Below are 20413 nucleotides of genomic sequence, written 5' to 3'. Positions count from 1 at the left end.
TTTATATTATGCATAAGCATATTTAAACCTTCGAAATTAAAGAATCTCTTTATAGGCAGTACTGTGCAATCACCTGTTCTCACTAGGCAGTCTTTGTGGATGCTAGAATTACGTACCTTGATTATACCACTATGTGAAGAATTATTAAGCAGCTCTGATGCACACTAACACTCGGACCACTTAAAGGAATAATATGGAATATTATCAATAAATGGATTCTTTTGCTTCAATGAATAGATCCTGCCTTTGCATTATATAAGCAATAATAACTGTGCTGCACTTCTCTATACATTAAATCATCTTGCTTCACTAAAGCAAAATAACTTTAACTGTCCTGTATTTTTGTTCTCAGTCCAATGGAAGATCGAAAGTTCGAAGTGAATTTATTATCAAAGGGCATATATGTCACCATATGCAGTCCTGAGATTCATTTTCTTGCAAGCGATCACAGTAAATACAAGAAACACAATAGCATCAATTGAAGGCTGCACCCAATAGGATGAACAACAAATTATGCATATACAGAAAGAAAGAGAATAAATAAATAAAGAAACAAAGTGAGTCGATAGGTTGTGGGAACAGTTCAGCGATAGGGCAAGTGAAGTTGAGTGAACTTATCCTCTCTGGCTCAAGAGCCTGATGGTTGAGGGGCTAATGGCTGTTCCTGAGCCTGGAGGTGTACATCTTGAGGCTTCTTGTACCTGCTTCCTGATGGCAGTAGTGAAAAGAGAGCATGGACTGAATGGTGGGGTCCTTGACGATTGATACTGCTTTCTAGCGACAGTGTTCCATGTAGATATACTCAATGATAGGGAGGGATTTACCAGTGATGGACTAGGATTTTCCATTCTAGGGCTGTGATGCAACCAGTCAAGATACTCTCCACCACACATCTATAGAAATTTATCAAAGTTTTCACAAACTTCTAAGGATATAGAGGCACTACCTTGCTTTCTTTGTAATTGCACTTAGGTGTTGGGCACACACAGTTCCTCTGAAATGATAACACCAAGGAACTTAAAGTTGCTGACCCTCTCTACTTCTGATTCCCCAATGAGGACTGGCTCATGGACTTCGGGATGCCTTCTACTGAAGTCAATAATCAGCTCCTTGGTCTTGCTGAGATTAAATGAGAGGTTGTTGTTGTGGCACCACTCAGCCAGATTTTCAATCTCCCTCCTATATGCTGATTCCTCACCACCCTTGATTTGGCCAGTGACATTGGTGCTGTCAGCAAACTTCAATGGAGCTGTGCAAAGTCTCACAGTCATAAGTGTAAAGCAAACAGAGCAGGGGGCGAAGCACACAGCTTCGCATTTGTACTGATGGAGATTATGAAGGAGATGCTGTTGCCAAGCCAAACTGACTGGGGGATCTGCAAGTGAGGAAATTAAGAATCCAATTGCACAAGGAGATATTGAGGCCAAGGTCTTGAAGCCTATTGATTAGTTTTGAGGCGATGATGGTAATGAATGCTGAACTTACTACCTGCCAGTTTGTACTCCTTCCTCTCCCCCTCCAGTTTCTTAATCTGGCTTCTTTTCCTCTTCTTTTGCAGTTCTTCTGAAGGGTTTCAGAACAAAACATCAACTGTTAATTCCGCTACCCAGATGCTGCTTGACCTGCTGAGTTGCTCCAGCATTTTGTGTGTGTTGCTCAGGATTTCCAGCATCTGCAGAACCTCTTATGTCTTGAATCCATATGTCTGTTTGTTCAATCACAGGAGATAACCTACAACTTGGAAGGATCCATTTCAATGCCCTCACAAGAGGTTGTGTGGGGCCTGGAGATCACAATCTTTATTCTGGAGTTTGTGGCATTTCTTTACTGGGTATTCAGGACAAGCCCTTCACCGAAACGATGCTGTTCAGTTGATAGTTGCTGCAGAAACACAGGTGCAGGCCACACAAAATGCTGCACCAGCATTAATCAGCTTGATGGCTAATTTCCGCCATAATGGAGGAGCTTCATGCATTGTAGGAAGTGCTATGCCACCAGGGGACAGCATTAAATCCTGAATGAGAAGACAAACTGCAGGTTAGACCCTAAACTTCAAATTTAAATTGGTATAGATGGAAGTGTCTGTCATGTGATTAGTACTATCATTAAATGTGGATCTGAATCCGCAAAGAAAATTGGTGTGCTGGCGGTTATTTCTCAGAAGTGCAATTTTGCCACTGGCGTGATTTCAACAGTAGATGTTGACTAGCATGTTCTGACATAGGTTAAATAATTTTTACGCCAAAAATATTTATTAATATACTAATTAATCAATATTGAGGTCCATGTAGACTACAAGAACTCTGCAGTATCTGCAGCTCAGTGCTTCCCGGATTTAGAGTAGGCCCATATGAGTCCAGGGTTATTTAACTGGGAACAGCTGAACACCAACTGTTCCTGCTGCTACAGTCAGCGTGATGCAGCTAATGAAGAATTTAAAGCTTGCTAATCTTAATTCCCCATCCAAGGACCATGGGAGCTCAATAGTTGGCATGGAGTTGATAAAGTGAAATTAGGAGATGAGGGATCAGGTTGGAAGTAAGCTTGAGGTGAAGGAACAGCCAAGGTATTAAAGGAAAGGTAGGCTTGGGGATATATTTATCTTCAGGATTTTTCTTGCGCTCTTGTATTCTTAATGAATATAAGTCAACAAACTTAATGAATATAACAACAAATTTCACGACACACGGCGGTGATAATAAACCTGATTCCGATTATGATTCTGAAGCATGTATACAAGTAATGCTACCACAAGAAATCAGCATCCATCATCAAGGACAGCACCATCCAGGCCATGCTCGCTTCTTGCTGCTGCCATTGGGAAGGAGGTACAGGTGCCTTAGTTCCTACACCACCAAGTTCAAGAACAGTCATTACCTTCCAATCATCAGCCTCCTGAGCCAGAGTGGATAACTTTACTCATCTCAATACGGAATGGAGTCCACAACCAATGGACTCACTTTCAAGGACCTTACAGCTCATGTTCTCAGTATTATTTATTTACTTCTATATTATTATGATTTTATTTTCTTCTCAGCTCAAGCCGTTAAGACCTAATGACTGGACTAGCCAAACACATTCATTTCTCAATTCCTAGGAGCTTTCAGACTATTCTAGTGGTGATTAGTATTGTGGCTTTCTGGAGATTCACATAACTATTTTTGTGTAGGCCAGTATTTAATACTATTGTACAGTGACTTCGGGATGATACCATTTGTAGATATTAATATTGGGACAATGTATACCCTGTTAATGTTCCAGAGTCTTTCAATTTCCTCTTTTAATTCAGCATATTTCTGGTGTTTTTGACTTATTGATTTCTTTATGTCATGTGTTTGGAATGGCCATACCAATTGAGTAAGTTGTTCTTGATTGTTTATCCTGTATTATTATATCCAGATGGTTATTATGGATTGTCCTATTTGTAATAACTAATTGGTTGTAATATAATCTGTGAGACTCTGACTTGAAAACTGTATCAGGCTTGTACTTATAGTAAGGCATGGTGTCTTTTATGAATTTGTATTTGAAAGCAAGATCTTGGTGAAAGATGTTTGCTACTTGATTGTGTCTGTGTAATTAATCAGATTGAGTTAAACTGCTACAGGATCCTGTAATGTGTTGGATTGTTTCTGGTTTCTCTTGGTCATTTTCTGCATTTATCAGCTTGAATTTGTTGGTCTTTTATCATGTATTTTGATGTTTTTAGTGTTAACCACCTGGTCCTGTATTGCCACAAGTAATCCTTCTGCTTCTGGAAAGAGATCTCCAACTCTGAGCCAGGTTTTCAAAACTTCCTTGTCGACATCTAGTCTTCTCAGGTCTGTGATGTCTTCCATGGAGGGTCATGCTCTTCCATTGCTAAACCTTTTTTCAAAAGTGATAATTTCTTCATTTTTCTGGGGTGTGCTTTTATTTAATTTTAATGGTGTGTACTTTTTAAAATCAGAATTACATATGCTGATGTGGAGTGTTGAATCCTGTTTTCATTGATGAAAATATATCCTTAGAAGTTTTATCTGAATTGTGCAATTTTCTTATGTCTGTTATTTCCTTTCCTCCTTCTGTCCTTGATAGAGTTCATCTAAGTACATTCGAGTGTACATTGTGTTTTCTAAAATTTGCCATTTCACTTCTTAATTTTCTTTGTAAATTTTTCACATCCATTTCACACCAAGGTATTATGCCAAACTAGTATGTTAGTATGGGTACCGTGAAAGCATTTATTGCCTTTGTTATATTTTTACTATTGACTCTGTTTGGCAGATTTTCTTAAGCCGTGAAGTAAATTCTGTCAAAGGTTTTCCCTTTTTCGTACTATGATTTATTTTCTTTGTTGCTGAATCCCATGTACTTTATGTTTCATAATCATCCATCAGTTGTATTGTGTCCTCTTGCTCTGTTTTGTGCTCTATTACATCTATTGCACCTTTCCTTATGTTTAATATTCTGCACTTATCTAGTCCAAAGTTCATGTTTATATCTTTCGGAAATAGTACTACTATTTCAATAACTTGCTTTAGCTTTACTGATGAAGGAGTGTGTAATTTCAAATCATCCATGTGTAGAAAGTGTGCCTAGATATAATTTGTTTATGTGTTTCTGATTTGATACCCAATTTTCATCCAATTCAGTAAATTGGAGAGCTGGTTTAAAACTAGACAAAGCCATCTGATAATGGCTGTTGTTCTTTTTCTGGTTGTTAATAGATAGGGTGATTATAGTATGCCAATGCTTCATCAGATGCTGAAGGAATTTCACAAGTATTGGGTGTAGTATATATATTAAGAGCTTCTATTAACCATGAGTGTGGGACAGAACCAAATGCTTTTTTGTAGTAAATACAACATGAATGATTTCTGCTTTTCCGCCGGTCTTGAATTAGAATTATAGAATCTATTATCAGTTTTTCTTTATATTCATTCCTACCCTTAAGGCACCCTTTTTGCTTACTGTTATTATCACTGTCATAATATTTGCACAGAATGTCTTCTTTTGCACACTGGTTGCCAGTCTTTGTGTGTAGTTTTTCAATTCTTCGATTGTATTTCTTTGTTCTACTGTCTGCAAGATAGATGACTCTATATTAAAACATATACATAGTTCGATAATTAAGTTACTTTCAACTTCAAACTTTGAATAAATTTCTTTTATTCTGTGATAAAGCTGAATCTATGAAATGTCTAATTCTCATTACTGGCTACAGTACAAGAAGCTTCAGCCAACTTTCTATGTGAATCTGAATGAAAAACTCATTTATATCTTGCTGCTTAATCATGGGTCTTGCTTGTTACCATGGAAGGTTTTTGATGTGAAATTGGTATGATGATAGATAGTAAAATCTAATTTCCAACTATTGTCAGAGGTTTAAAAAACTGTGGCTGAGAGATTAATTAACGCTATAGTGGAAGCACTAACATATTGTTGGAAGGTTCAGCATCACCATTTCAGTATTAATGCCTTAGTTATCAGTTGTGATCTTGATTCAACAATGTAAGTTCATTCTCACCAGACACTGTTTCTTAATAAGGGTACTCGTGATATTTCTGTCCAAATCAATTTAGCACAGCTGCTAATACCTAGCCACACTGCTAACACACAGGATTCAAACCCTCAAATGGGCATTCTGTGGAAAGCCAGTTATGAGGGCTACAGCTGGTGAGAATCAGGTGAACACAAAGGGACCTTGAAGATTTAATTGAGACAATCACAAGGACTTCAACAACAATATCTTGATAGAGCTGGTAGGAGGAGCACCGACCAATACTAATAGTGGTAATGGGTCATATGTGTGAAGATAAGTATCCTGAACTGCCAAATACACTTCGTGGCCACTTTATTAGGCACCACCTGTACCTGATAAAATGGCCAGTATGTGTATGCTTGTGGTCTTCTGCTGCTGTTGCCTATTCAGTTCAAGGTTCGACATGTTGTGCATTCAGAGATGAACTACTGCACACCACTGTTGTAGTGCATGGTTATTTGAGTTACTGTCACCTTCCTGTCAGCTTGACCCAGTCTGGCTATTCTCCTCTGACCTCTCTCATTAACAAGGCACTTTCGTCACTTCCTGGATGTTTCTTTTTTTGTTTTATGCTCTATTCTCTGTAAACTCTGGAGACTGTTGTACATGAAAATCCCGGGAGATTAGCAATTTCTGAGGTACTCGAACCATCCCATCTGGCACCAACAATTATTCCACATTCAAAGTCACATTTCTTCCCCATTCTGATGTTTGGTCTGAATAACAATTGAACCACTTGACTATGCCTGCATGCTTTTATGTATTGAGTTGATACCACATGATTGGCTGATTGAATATTTGCAATAATGATCAGGTGTACAGATGTACCTCATAAAGTGGCTATCATCCAGTTATTCATCTCACTATCACATTTCTTGGCACTCCCACACATACACATGTCCACAATGAGGGCTGGTCATCACACATCTACCAGATCCTCAACAGATACAAACCCACATTGAGGAATAGCTCCCTTCTTCCCTATACACATGCATGCAGGCGCGCGTGCGTGCGCACACACACACACACATACACACACACACACACACACACATTCACACACACTCACACACACACACACACACACACACACACACACACACCCCATTAGAGATCAATAATAAATGGTCACACTTGTACTGTACGTAACATGAGGCAATAAATTCTTTGCTATTTTCAGCACAAAGATGTACTTACAGGAAAAATTGCTTACAGTGACTAGCTGACACAGGAGATTAGAGGGATTGATGGTATGAGTGTATGGTAAGGGAGATGGGCAAGAGCCTTTTCACACTCAAAGGTGAACAAGGCTGACAGGCAGGCTCTATCTTGCCAAGGACAAAGCTGTATGGGTCCTAATGCCCTTCCCTTGGACAACATCGGTGTGTGGAGAGAGGAGACTTGCAGCAGGGCAACTGCTGGTCTTCCATACAACTTTGCCCAGGCCTGTGCCCTGGAAACTTTTCAAGGCCCAAATCCATGGTCTCATGAGACTAACGGATGTCTACATAAGGTACAACTGAGAGGGGTGTAGGGACAGGTGCTGCACCATTTGCAGGGCAAATTGTCATCATTGGGAAGATGTGTGCGGGGAGGAATGCATGAACCAAGGAGTTATGGAGAGTTTGTTACTTGTAGAAAGCACAAAGAGGTGGGGTGAGGGGCATGATGTGATTGGCGACATGCTTACAAAGCTGCTGATGGAAATAAAGATAAAGATTAGCTTTATTTGTCACATGTACATAAAAACATACAGTGAAATGCATCATTTGGGTTGTCAAATGAACGAGGATTGTGCTGGGCAAGCTGGAAGTGTCACTGTGCTTTTGGCACCAACATACCGAGCTTGCAGCTCGCCTACCCCAACCATATGTTCTTGGAATGCAGAAGCAAACTGCAGCACGAGGAGAATACCATGTGGTCACAGGAAGAATGTACAAACCCCTTACAGAAAACAGCAAGAATTGAATCCCTGTCTTACACCTGGAGCTGTAAAGCATTGCGTGATTTTCAATGCTACCGTGCAGCAAAATGCCGAAGAATGATGTGCTGTACGTGCAGGCTGATAGGGTGAATAGGAAGGACGGAAAACACTACCCCTTTTCTGCTGTGGAGAGGTGAGTAAGAAAAACAGAAGTTCAAATGTTCAGAGTAGATTTATTATTACAGTACGAATACGCTATACAACTTTGAGTTCATCTCCTAACAGGCAGCCACGAAACAAAAACACAAAATAATCTGCAGATGTTGGGGTCAAAGCAACACTCACAACACGCTGGAGGAACTCAGCAGATCGGGCAGCATCCATGGAAAAGATCGGTCGAGGGTTCCGGCCGGAAACGTCGACCGATCTTTTCCACGGATGCTGCCCAACCTGCTGAGTTCCACCAGCGTGTCGTGAGTGTAGCCACGAAACAAAGATATCCCCCCAAGGAAAATATATAAAGAAGACTGTCTAACATCCAAAGTGCAGAGAATAAAAACCACATCATACCCGTTAAAAAGAACTCATAAAAATAAAAGAATAAAATAAAATAACCCATTAAAAAGACTCGAGAAAAAACATCATGCAAATAGTAATTGCAAGTGAATCGTGTTTCTGAACTGAAGTCTGCAAGACAGTCCCATAGTTCAGCACTGAGCCAAGAAAACATCGTGGAGCAGCAATCTGAACGGGCTTGTACCTCACCTAAGGCCCCAACACCCCGACCTTTTCAATCTGACCACTGCTTAAATCTCAGTCCACCTCGATTTGGCCTGTAAATCTCTATCTGAACATCATGTTCTGTCGCTTCAATACGCTCTTGGGCCTGGACTCGGCAGCTCAATTCAGCCTGTGCCTGACTTTTCACGCTCCATCCTTGCTGTTTTCATCTGCCCATCATCCCCCACTTTTCTGGTTCCACTCATCAGCTTCCTAGTTAACAAATTCCTGGATCCGCAGCCCTCTGTTGTTTTCACTTGTCACCTTCTAGCCTCTGTCATATCCATGCTTCTTCCTCCTGTCAATTGACTCTATCTGTCACCTGGATCCATTTATCGCCTGGCATTTCCTGCCTTACAACTTTCCCCACAGATCTTAATACTTTATTGGTCTGTCCTGATGCCAGGTCTTGGCTTGAGATGTCAACTATCCATCTGCCTCCACAAATGCTTCCTGACCCATTGAGTATTGTGAGCAGTTTTGGACCCCTTATCTAAGAAAGGATGTGCTGACCTTGGAAGTGTTCAAAAGAGGCTCACAAAAAGGATAGAAAGATGTCATATGAGGAGCGTTTGATGGCTCTAGACCTCTACTCACTGGAATTCTGAATAAGTGGTGACCTCATTGAAACCTATTGAATGTTGAAAGGCCTGGATAGAGTGGATGTGAAGAGGATGTTTCCTATGGTAAGAGACTAAGATGAGGATACAACCTGAGAATAAAGGGGTGCCCCTTTAGAATGGAGATTTGGATGAATTTCTTTAGCCAAAGAGTGGTGAATCTGTGGAATTTGTTGCCACATGTGACAGTGGAAGCTAAGTCACTGGATATACTTAAGGCAGAGGTTGATAGATTTTTGATTAAACAAGGTTTAAAGGGATATGGGGAAAAGGTGGGAAATTGGGTTTGAGAGGGAAAGTGGATCAGCCATGATGAACGAGTAGAGTGGACTCAATAAGCAAGTGGTCTAATTCTGCCATTGAGTGTATGTATGTGGTCCTCTGCTGCTGTCGCCAATCCACTTCAAGGTACAATGTGTTGGTTATTCGAAGATGCTCTTTTACACATCACTGTTACAATGTGTGATTATTTGAGTTACTATCAGTGTGAGCTTGAACCAGCTGGATTTTCTCCTCTGACCTCTCCCATTAACAAGTCTTTTTCCATCCACAGAAGTAACACTAACTCATTTTTTTGTCGTTGTTTTTCACATCATTCTAGGTAAACTCACGCATGAAAATCCCAGGAGGTCAGCAGTTTCTGAGATACTCAAAACATCCCGTCTGGCACCAGCAATCATTCCATGGTCAGTCACATAGATCACATTTCTTCCCCATTCTGATGTTTGAACGGAACCTCTTTACCATGCCTGCATGTTTTTATGCATTGAGTTGCTGCCACATGATTGACTGATTATGTATTAGCATTAATGAACAGGTGTACAGGTGTACCTACTGAAGTGGCCACTGAGTGTAATTTTCATTCATTCTAGCTTTTATCCTCCTTCTTCCCTTCTCACAGATTTTCCACAGACCAGGAAGATGTTAAAGATGTTATTTATGGTGTGGATTAATATGATAATAACAGTGTCGGATGACAGGATATGCCAAGCTATGAGTAGCCCTTTACCCGTTCCTCCTATCACCACTCAGCATTTCACTTCATCCCTCTTCCACCACCTAACCACATCTTCACGTCCCTCCAGCCAGCTTTTACTCCTTCCTCTACCCCTACCTCTTATTCTAACTTCTTCCCACTTCCTTTCCAGTCCCAGTAAAGGACCTCAGCCCATCCCATCGACTGTTTGCTCCTTTCCATTAATGCTGCCTAGCCTGCTGAGTTCGTCCAGCATTTTGTGTATTGCTCTGCATTTCCAGCATCTTGGTTTTATAATGCCAAGGAGCAGGCTGGGATGGGAAAACAGCTACCTTAACTAGCGTCCCACTGAGATTTGTGAAACTAGTTAGCTGCCATAATTCTATTTGTTCTGGCCTCTAGAGATACAGTTTATTTTGTATGAGCATCACTTCCTCTAGGTAAGCTGTCTTTTGTATTATTTGCTGTGCGTGTTAGTTTTTACTTTGATCTGATGCACACATTGGAAAGACAAACAGTACATCTCCATCCACTCGTTATTTGCCCTTGAAACAACAAGATCTTTTCACTGAAAAGAAATCTCATTGAAAACCCTGAATAAAGCTTCCAGCTAGGGCAATTTTCAAGAAGTTGTTTAGCTCGCTGTATAGCTGTGTCCACACCCACTGTGAGGGCAGTAAAGTGAAAAGATAAATCACTTTCAAAGGCACTACCCTAGACAGGAGACGTGTCTGAACACTGTTGATGATAATGTCAGCATTCAACCCAAGTGTCATCAATCACCACGACCTGGAGGTCAGGTCAGAATGTGTCTTATCGACTGTGTCTTTGCAATGCTCAAGCAAAACAACAAATAGTACAGTTGCAGCACAGGCTCATGCCAAAGGTGAAGTGGCAAGAATGAGAGCCGTGCATGCAAGGTATGAAATTGAGATGCACATGCAGAAAGCATGTGTAGACATAGAGTGAGCACGTGTAGAGGCTACATTAAGTGCACTCAAGGAAAGGCATGAAGCTGAGGTTGTCCCTACAGAGGCAAAGGTGAATGAAACACCAGCTGACTTAGACAGTTGTGAGTCTACGACCGAACCAAGTCATGTTTTGCCATTGCAACAGCCAATGCATCTTACTAAAGAATATGTCTGAACACATTTTGAAAAGGAGGATTCTTCAGCTCTTCATGGAGAAGTTTTCTTCACAGCTCAACCAACAAATCTGTCACATAGTCCAGGTATTGATACTGAACAGCAAAGACCTTCAGTCAAGAGATGCTACTGATGCCCATCCGATCTATACAGACATAGACAGACTGAACTTCGACCCATCCCAGGACACACATTTGGCAAACCTGTCTCCACAAAGCTCTCATCCAGGAGCCGCAGATGCATTATATTTGGCTTAGTTCCTGGCTTGTCGACACCTAGTCACAGCAGGACTAGAAGTGTTTGACAACTAGCCTGCCAGTTATCTTTCCTGGAAGTCAAGCTTGCTCAATGCCATGGAAAGACTAAGCCTCAAGCCTAGTGAAGAGTTAGAGCTTCTCTGTAAGTGGCTTGATGGGGAATCACTGCAACATAAGACCATAAAACCATAAGATATAAGGGCAGAACTTGGCCATTTGGCCCATCGAGTCTGCTCCACCATTCAATCATGGCTGATCCTTTTTACACCTCTTCAGCCCCACTCCTCGTCCGTCTTCCCATAGCCTTTGATGCTGTGGCCAGTCAAGAACCTATCAATCTCCACCTTAAATACCCCCAACAACTTGGCCTCCACAGATGCCTGTGGTAACAATTTCCACAAATTCACTACCCTCCGGCTAAAGAAATCTCTCCGCATCTCTGTTTTAAATGGAAGCTCCTCTACCCTGAGGCTGAACTCTTTTGTCTTAGACTCCCCCGCCATGGGAAACATCCTTTCAATAACTACTCTTTCTAGACCTTTCAACGTTCAAAATGTTTCAATGAGATCCCCCCTCATCCTTCTAAATTCTAATGAGTACAGGCACAGAGCCATCAATCGTTCCTCATATGATAACCTTTTCTTTTCCGGAATCACCTTTGTTAACCTCCTCTGAACCTTCTTCAATGCCAACACATATTTTCTTGGATGAGGAGCCCAAAACAGTTCAAAATACTCAAGGTGAGGTCTCAGCAGTGCCTTATAAAGCCTCAGCATCGCATCCCTGCTCTTGTATTCTAGACCTCTTGAAATGAATGCTAACATTGCATCTGCCTTCTTCCTCACTGACTCTACCTGCAAGTTAACCTTTAGGCTGTTCTGTACAGGACTCCCAAGACCCTTTGCATCTCAGATTTTGGGGTTTTCTCCCCTTTTAGAAAATTGTCTGCACATTTATTTCTTCTACTAAAGTGCATAACCAAGCATTTTCCAAATTGTATTTCATTTAGCACTTTCTTGCCTATTCTCCTGATCTGTCATAGTCATTCTGCTGCCTTCCTGTTTCCTCAATACTACCTGCCTCTCCACAGATCTTTGTATCTACCTGCAAACTTGGCAACAAAGCTATCTATTCCAACATCTAAATCACTGATATACAGCATAAAAAGAAGCAGTCCCAAAAGCAACCCATTGCGGAACACCACTTGCAGCCAACCAGAAAAGGATCCTTTTATTCCCACTCACTGCCTCCTTCCAATCAGCCAATGCTCTATCCATGTTAGTAACTTTCCTGTAATACCATGGGCTCCTAACTTGGTAAGCAGCCTCATGTGTGGCACCTTATCAAAGGACTTCTGAAAGTCCAAATATACAACATCCACTGCATCCCCTTTATCTAACCTACTTGTAATGTCCTAAAGAATTCCAACAGGTTTGTCAGGCAAAATTTTCCCTTAAGAAAAATAATGCTGATTTTGCCCTATTTTGTCCTGTGTCATTAAGTACTCCATAACCTCATCCTTAACAATTGACTCCATCTTCCCAACCACTGAGGTCGGGCTAACTAGTCTATAATTTCCTTTCTGCTGCTTTCTTCCTTTCTTAGAGAGTGGAGTGACATTTGACTTTTCTAGTCATCTGGAACTATGCCAGAGTTCTTGAAAGATCATTACTAATGCCTCCACAATCTCTACCACTACCTCTTTCAGAACCCTTGGGTGCAGCTCATCTGATCCGGCGACTTATGTACCTTTAAGCCTTTCCACTTTTTGAGCACCTTCTCCCTTGTAATCGTAGCTGCACTCACTTCTTGTCCCTCGCACCTTTCAACATCTGGCACACTGCTAGTGTCTTCCACTGTGAGCACTGATGCAAGATATTCATTTAGTTCATCCGCCATCTCTTTGTCCTCTGTTATTATTTCTCCTGCCTCATTTTCTCTCATCTCTCTTTTACTTTTTATAAAGATTTTTCTGTAAACCTTGATATTGTTTGCTTTCATATTTAACTTTTCCCTCCTAATAATTATTTTAGATGCTTTCTGTAGGTTTTTAAAAGCATTCCAATCATCCATCTTCCCGCTAATTTTTGATTCATTGTATGCCCTCTCTTTTGCTTTTACCTTAGCTTTTAACTTCCCTTGTCAGCCACGGTTGTACTTTTTTGCCATTTGGGTTTTTTTTTGTTTTTGGAATACATCTTTCCTGCACTTCCCTCATTTTTTCCCCAGAAACTCAAGCCATTGCTGCTCTGCTGTCATCCCTGCCAGCATCTTGTTCCAATTTATTTTGGCCAACTCCTCTCTCATACCACTGTAATTTCCTGTACTTCACAGAAATGCTGCTACATCAGATTTAACTTTCTCCTTATTAAATTTCAAGTTGAGCTCAATCATATTGTGATCACTGCTTCCTAAGGCCTCTGGTTCTTTACATAACACTCAATCCAGTATAGCTGATCCACTATTAGACTTAATGACAAACTGCTCTAAAAAGTCATCTCGTAGGCAGTCAACAATTTCACTCTCTTGAGATTCATTACCAACCTGATTTTCCTCGTCCACATCCATGTTAAAATCTCCCATGACCATCATAAGTTTGCACGTGTGACATCCCTTTTCTATTTCCCATTGCTATCTGTAGTCCAAATCTCAGCTACTGTTTGGACACCAGGAGGTAACTGCCACCAGGTTCCTTCTACCCTTGTATTTTCTCAACTCAACCCACAAGGATTCAATATCTTCCCATCCTATGTCATGTCTTTCTAATGATTTGTTGCCATTCTTTGCCAGCAGAGCCATGCCACCTCCTCTGCCTACCTCCTTATCCTGCCAATACAATGTGTAATCTTGGATATTCAGCTCCCAACTACAGCCACAATTCAGTGATGCCCACAACATCATACCTGACAATCTGTAAAAGTGTAATATGGTCAAGCTCCTTATTTCTTATACATGCAAGAAGGGTTCGGCAGTGTACATTAATAATCCAGTTATGGCTTTGCAAAAGCTCTGGCAGAAGCTGGACAAATGTTATGGCTCTCCAGAAGCAATTGAAGAATCTCTCTTCAGTAGACTTGATAATTTTCCAAACCTCTCACGCAAAGAACCACAGAAGTTATAGGAACTTGCAGATCTGTTGTCAGAACTGCAAGCATCAAAAGATGAGGGCTACCTACTAGGACTGAGTTTCTTCAACACAGCAAGAGGAATAGACTCTCTAGTGAAGAAACTACTCAACAATATCCAAGTACAGTGGTTTCGGGTATAAAACAAAGCATCATGCCCACTATCCACATTTTCTTTATTTGTGGAATTCATCTTCCGCCGTGCAGAAATGCGAAATGCCCCTAGTTTTATGCTCTAAACTTCCAGCAGCAACTCACTCAAAGAGAAGCCTCCAGTAAATACACGAAAACCAAAATCTTTATCATGGTCAGCAAAATTGAAATAGAAAATGCTAATCTGAAACTCAATAGACAATGCCCTGCCCATAAGAAACCTTAGTCCTTAAGGAAATGCAGAGGATTCAGAGAAAAAAAACCTTGCACACTGGAGATACATTTTAAAAGAGCACTCAATGTGTTTCAAATGTTGTGCACACCAAACAAAAGGCTGTAAAGCTATGAAAAACTGCACTGAGTGCAACAACGACCAGCACATATCAACACTTCAATCAGGGCCGGCATCTTTGGCTACTGGTTTCAGCACTCCCACAGCAGAGCTCGCTGGGGGGCCAGCTACATCCATCAGATGTAGCAACATCCTCACGCACAGAGGTATGGGGGAAAGCTTCCAAGGCAAATCGTGCTCTAAGATATGTCTGGTCAGCAGCTACCTGAACGGATACCCTGAGCAAAAAATAAAGGCATATGTGATATCAGATGATCAGAGCAATGTGTCTTTGGTAAAATCAACTTTCTTTGACATATTCAGTTCAAAATCCTCTTTCCTCATATGCTCTAAAGACATGTGTTGGAACATCAAATGTTGCCAGAAGAAGAGCCAATGGATCTGTCGTGGAGTCAACAGGAGGGGAGGTCTGCTTACCCTTGCCAACCCTCATTGAGTGCAACCATATTCCCAACAACAGGGTTGGAATCCCAACTCCTGAAGCTGCACACAGTCATTCACATCATAGGGACGCAGTTGACAAGGCTCCCCTACTTGACTCTTCTGCTGAGATTCTCCTGAGATTCACCATCCATGCACATAAGGTATGTGAACAGTGCAGTTGTCAGCACAACGCACTTTATGCCCAATGATTGGACCTGGGCTGGGTAACTGTGGGTGAAGTCTGCCTTGATGGTGCTCATCAGTCCACTGTCAGCACATTTAAGACTAATGTCCTGGAGAACTGGAAGCCAAGTCATTTCGGACCCTGTGAGAGTAGAATCTGTATGAAAGAGTAGATTGTAGATAAACAAACCAAGCCCTTGATATGCTTACCTCTGTTCAACCAGATTTAGGCAAGCAAGTCTTCTGTCACTCAGAAGATGATTATAAGCGGGCACCTTACATCAAAGATGAGGATGTCCTTCGACTCATGAACAAAGAGTTTAGCAAAGATGAGACAAACAATTAGGTAGCTTCCGTTCCTTTCTGCTGTCCACAGCCACTCCAACCAAGCAACAGAGAGCCAGCCCTGAGTCAATTCTTCTCCCTCAGTTGAAGATTGAGAAGGAAACTAGAAACGAATGATAATTATGTGGAGTTCATAAAGAGACTCTCCAAGTATGAACAAGCTGAGCTACTGTACCTCCTCCACCAAATCCTAACAAAGCAAACTGGTATTTTTCCAACATAATGTGTACCATCCCAGGATGCCTGTAAAATTAAGAATGGTCTTTAATTCAAGTGCAGAGTTCAGAGGTATATCACTGAAAAATGTGCTTCTGCGGGGTACAGACCTCAATGGTAGTCTGCTTGGGGTTGTGATGTGCTTCAGAAGTGAGTTTGTCACAGTAATGGTAGACATTGAACAAATGTCCCACAGCTTCCGAGTGAGAGAGGATCATTCAAACTACATCAGATACTTGTGGTTTTGTGACCACCAAATGGACAAGATTCTGCAGTACCACGTGAGAGTTCAGGTATCTGGTAACTGTTCTTCGCCAGCTGTGGCAATCTATAGCCTTAAGAGGACAGCTACTGAGGGAGAGATGAATTGGGGACTGCAACACAGAAAGACATTTCAATGTTGATGATGGTCTTCAACATTCCTCCTTCCTGATAGTAACAATGAGAAAAGGGCATGCACTGGACGTTGGGGGTCCTTAATAATGGACGCTGCCATTCTGAGGCATCGCTCCTTGAAAATGTCTTGAGTACTAAGGAGGCTAGTACCCAAAATGGAGCTGACTAATTTTATGACTTTCTGTAGCTTCTTTCGGTCCTCAGCAGTACCACCCCCATATGAGACAGTGTTGCAGCCTGTCAGAATGCTCTCCATGGTGCATCTATAGAAGTTTGAGTGTTTTAGTTGACAAACTAAATCTCTTTGAATTCCTAATAAAATATTAGGAATGTTGAAATGCAGAGGTCATGCAACATCTCACATCTGAACTGCTGACCAAAGACCTACAGAATCTTGATCTTGTACAGGACCTCCGTCTGATACAGCATAGTCTGGGCCATGGATGGGAACTCATTACCAACACCCTTATGTTCTAGATCTCTGATACTAAAAGACCCTTTATGTGTAGTGGAGTGCTATTGACCATTAACAGCCTGGTTGACCATTTTGGATTTGCTGCTCCAGTCAGTATCCAGGGATGCTTCATGTTAAAAGAGTTGACCTTGGACACTTGTGGGTAGGATGTCCCACTCCCTGAAGAGAAACATGAACAGTGGCCACAGTGGTGTTCTTCTCTTCAGGATCTTAAAGGCTTCAAATTACCAAGAACCCCCTCAAAATTCCACTATCTACAGCTTAAAAGAAAGATGTCTGGAACTTCTGTGATGGATCAATGAAAACTGCTGCTGCTGTTGCATAGCTGAAGGTCACAGTTGCTGCTGGGCATAGTTCAAGTTCAAGATCAAGCTGAAACAGCATTCATCCAGACCACAGTGCATCCACAAAACATATAACACACACAGCACATGAACAAAAATATTACCATATATCAGTTAATAAAATATAATTCAAAATGCATTTAGCACAGGGGAACAGTAAACAGTGGAATATACAGTAAACAGCACTCTGACCTAGTGACAAGACTGGCTGCTGAGTGGTGTTGGAAATCATGCTCGTGTGTATGCACGTTCCAGCCATTTAGTTTTTCATTGTGGTGGTATTTAACTCCTTTCCTCTGATATCAGTCTTCTTATATTTTGACCAAAAACACAGCAATGTCAATGTTCTCTGCTCATCATTTTCCTTGTTCTGAGAAAGAAGACTATCATTTAGATTGTCGTCTTTAGATTCTCCCTCTGCACTTGGGCCATAACTGCATGTCCTTGTCTCTACTGTCTACGTTCTTACTCTTTAACTGGTCCCATTCACTCATGTAGCAGATAACCTTATTTACAGCTTATGCCCTCACTTTACCCTATTAGAGCCGTCCTATCTACCCTATCCACTGGCAACTTAACAAATTTCTTTTGTCTCCTTCCCAGTTCTGACTTCAACCTGCTCATTAAGACAACTATCTAATCAGCCGACCATGTAGCAGCAACTCAATGCATAAAAGCAGACACTCATGGTCAAGAGATTGAGTTGTTTTTCAGACCAAACATCTGAATGAGGAAAAAATGTGATCTACAATGGAATGATTGTTGGTGCCAGACGGGATGGTTTGAGTATCTCAGAAACTGCTGATACCATAGAATTTTCACGCACAACAGTCTCTAGACTGTATGGAGAATGGTGTGAAAAACGAAAAAAAACATTCAAGCGCAGCAGTTCTGTGGCAAAAACACCCTCTTAATAAGAGAGGTCAGGGAAGTGTGGTTAGACTGGTTCAAGCTAACAGTAACTCGAGTCACCATTTGTTACAAAGCGTGGCATGCAGAAGTTCATCTCCTGAATACACAGCGGGTCAAACCTTGAAGTGGATGGGCTACAGCAGCAGAAGACCACAAACACCCTTTCATGGAGGGCCAGTGGGGAACTTAAGGAGACAACTGCCTTCCCATCCCAGCTGGAAAATTAATTCATCTTTTTTTAACAGATTTCTGAGGGACAGTTAGCTAAGTGAGTTATTCTAAGCAACATTGTTTCGAACGCCTCATCCAATTGACACAAGGCTGTTTTCTGCTCTATCCCCTCCATCCACTGATGATTTTACTATGAAACAATACATTTCATTGAATGCTTCAATGTACATATGACAAATACAACTAATCTTAATATTAATCTAGTAAAGACTATACTCCTGCATACTGCAGGGCCATGCTGATCTCACTAAATTAATCTAAAGCACTTGCTGTGTGAAAGGAAATAAGCATTCAATGCCTCATGGGCCCTAATTTCCTGCCCATTCTTTTTCACAATTGCAGCAATCACATCTATCTCAAAGACTGGGGGTGGGGGGGAGCGGTTGCTGAGTCAAAAGACTGCTGACATCATTCAGATGAATTGTCAGGGTAAACAGGAGTTCAGTCAGTTGAGGTGGGTGCTTGTAGAGGGTGCAATGGGATTTGAGAGCCCAAAGCAGATCTGGTAAGTACATAAGCTAAAAGAGTAGCACACTCAATTGAATTGAATTGAATTGACTTTATCACATCTCCATTCAAATGTGTAATGTGCAATCATAGAAATTTATAATAAATATTATGTACAACAGGATAGTCAATCTAACATAGAAATACAGTTACATCAGCAAGAATTAAGCAGTCTGATGCCTGGTGGAAGAAACTGTCCAGGAGCCTGTTGGTCCTGGCTTTTATGCTGCGGTACCATTTCCCGGATGGTAGCAGCTGGAACAGTTTGTGGTTGTGGTGACTCAGGTCTCCAATGATTCTTCGGGCCCTTTTAACACACTGTGACTAGTTCAAGTCATGCAGATTAAAGTCTCTCCGACAATATAAAATCCTGCTTCTTCAGGCTAGGCAAAAATGATGAAGATCACTGTTTCATAAAATGCCATGACCCGTTTATAATGCAGATGGATACCTAACAGTTGGCAAGAGCGGGGAAGAGGATGGCAGTCAGCCCAAGGGCTGTTTATTTCCTGTAAGGCGCTATGATTCAACAGGGCAGATGCATGATGCTTATTCACTTTTTTCATTCCAACACATCTCACACAGAAACACACTGTTACATGATCTCATTTCCAGGGAACAGATTAATATTTCCAGATTTGCTGATTATAGAAAGGTGAGTTGTGAAATAGATGCAAGGTGTCTGCAGAAGAAACTGGACAGTGTTTGGTGAGTACGCAATGGAGAGAAAATGCTGAACAAAATGGGCACAAGTTGGACAGGAAGAATGCAGAAACTAAATAGAGTCATTGAGAACTACATCCATTCAGCCTATCTAGTCCATGCAAACTATTACTCTGCATAATCACATCAACCTGCACCTGGACCATAGTCCTTCATGCCCCTCTCATTACTGCAATTATCCAAATTTCTCTTAAGTGCTGAAATTGAACCCACATCCACCATGTTTGTTGGTAGCTCGTTCCACACTCTCTCCACCCTCTGAGTGAAGAAGCTCCCCCTCATGGTCTCCCTCAACATTTCACCATTCACCCTTAACCCATGACATCTAATTCTAGTCTCATCCAACCTCACTGGAGAAAGCTTGCTTGTACTTACCCTATCTATACCACTATAATTTTGTATACCTCTATGAAATCTCCCCTCATCCTCCTACGCTCCAGCAAAAAACAATCTTAACCTATTCAACCTTTCTCTAGTCTACTGTCCAACCTTGGTCAGACTGCACTTTGGTATATTGAAAGCAGGTGGGCCTCTTATCTAAGAAAAGATGTGCTGTCTTTGGAGAATGTCCAGAGGTTCACAAGAATGATTCTGGGAATGAAAGAGTTAATGCATGAGGAGTATTTGATGGTTCTGGGCCTGCACTAATTGGAGTTTAAACAAATGACAGGGGTTCTCATTAAAACCTATCAAGTACTGAAAGGCCTAGATAGAGTGGATGTGGAGAGCATGTTTCCCATAGTGAGTAAGTCTAGGACCAGAGGACACAGCCACAGAACTGAGGGATGTTTCTTTATAACAG

The sequence above is a fragment of the Mobula hypostoma genome, chromosome 1, assembly GCF_963921235.1.
Source record: "Mobula hypostoma chromosome 1, sMobHyp1.1, whole genome shotgun sequence".
NCBI classification, from domain to species: Eukaryota; Metazoa; Chordata; class Chondrichthyes; order Myliobatiformes; family Myliobatidae; genus Mobula; species Mobula hypostoma.
Note: the sequence above shows the minus strand (reverse complement) of the source record.